This window comes from Scyliorhinus torazame, chromosome 2 (genome assembly GCF_047496885.1).
Source record: "Scyliorhinus torazame isolate Kashiwa2021f chromosome 2, sScyTor2.1, whole genome shotgun sequence".
In the NCBI taxonomy this organism is placed as follows: Eukaryota; Metazoa; Chordata; class Chondrichthyes; order Carcharhiniformes; family Scyliorhinidae; genus Scyliorhinus; species Scyliorhinus torazame.
Genome location: NC_092708.1, coordinates 258,558,117 through 258,559,861, shown reverse-complemented (window position 1 = coordinate 258,559,861; position 1,745 = coordinate 258,558,117).

Genomic DNA, 1,745 nt, shown 5'->3' with positions numbered 1-1,745 from the left:
TTTTATAGGAAATATGTGGACTTGTTGGCCCCGCTGCTGGTAAGAACCTTTAACGAGGCCAGAGAAGGGGGGACCCTACCCTCGACAATGTCGGAGGCGACGATATCACTAATCCTGAAGCGAGATAAAGACCCGCTGCAATGCGGGTCTTATAGGCCTATCTCACTCCTAAATGTGGACGCCAAGTTGCTGGCAAAAGTGCTGACAATGAGGATAGAGGATTGTGTCCCGGGGGTGGTGCACGAAGATCAGACAGGGTTCGTAAAGGGGAGACAATTGAATGTCAACGTGCGACGGCTATTGGGGGTGATAATGATGCCCCCAGCAGAGGGGTAGGCAGAGATAGTGGCGGCAATGGATGCAGAGAAGCCATTTGATAGGGTGGAGTGGGAGTATCTATGGGAGGTGCTGAGGAGGTTCGGGCTCGGGGAGGGGTTTGTCAGTTGGGTTAAACTCCTCTATGGGGCCCCAATGGCAAGTGTGGTCACAAATCGGCAAAGGTCGGAGTATTTTCGACTACACAGGGGAACAAGACAGGGGTGCCCCCTGTCCCCATTACTGTTCGCGCTGGCAATTGAACCACTGGCCATAGCGCTGAGAGACTCCAGAAAATGGAGAGGGGTGGTTAGAGGGGGAGAGGAACACCGAGTGTCACTCTACGCAGATGACCTACTGCTGTATGTGACGGACCCAGTGGGGGGGATGACAGAGGTCATGCAGATATTGAGGGAGTTTGGAGATTTCTCGGGATATAGGCTTAACATGGGAAAGAGTGAGCTTTTTGTGATACACCCTGGGGACCAGAGTAGAGGGATAGATGGCCTGCCGCTAAGGAGAGTGGAAAGAAACTTCCGATACCTGGGGATTCAGATAGCCAGGAGCTGGGGAACCTTACACAGACTTAATCTGACACGACTGGTGGAACAAATGGAAGAGGATTTCAAAAGGTGGGACATGCAGCCACTGTCACTGGCGGGCAGAGTGCAGGCAATTAAGTTGATGGTCCTCCCGAGGTTCCTATTTGTGTTTCAATGTCTCCCTATATTGATCACTAAGGCCTTTTTCAAAAAAATAGATAGGAGCATCATGAGCTTTGTGTGGGCACGGAAGGCCCCGAGGGTAAGGAGGGGGTTCCTGCAATGTAGCAGGGACAGAGGGGGACTGGCATTGCTGAATTTGGGCGACTATTACTGGGCCGCCAACGTGGCGATGATCCGTAAGTGGATGATAGAGGGAGAGGGGGCAGCGTGGAAAAGGCTGGAGATGGCGTCCTGTAAAGGAACGAGCTTAAAAGCGCTGGTGACGGCGCCACTACCGCTCTCCCCGAAAATGTTTACCACGATCCCAGTGGTGGCGGCAACATTAAGTATCTGGGGGCAATGGAGGCGACAGAGGGGTGCGTTGGGAGCCTCGGTGTGGTCCCCGATCAGGAACAACCATAGGTTTGCCCCAGGGAGGTTGGACGGAGGGTTCCAGAGCTGGCACCGGGCAGGAATTAGGAGAGTGGGAGACTTATTTATAGATGGGACGTTTGCGAGCTTGTGAGCACTAGAGGAAAAGTATGAGCTGCCCCCGGGGAATATCTTTAGGTATATGCAGGTGAGGGCGTTCACGAGACAACAGGTGAGGGAATTTCCGCTGCTCCCGACACAAGGGATCCAGGATAGAGTGCTTTCGGGGGTGTGGGTCGGGGAGGGCAAAGTGTCCAAAATATACTGGGAGAGAAGAGGGGGAGGAGCTGGTGG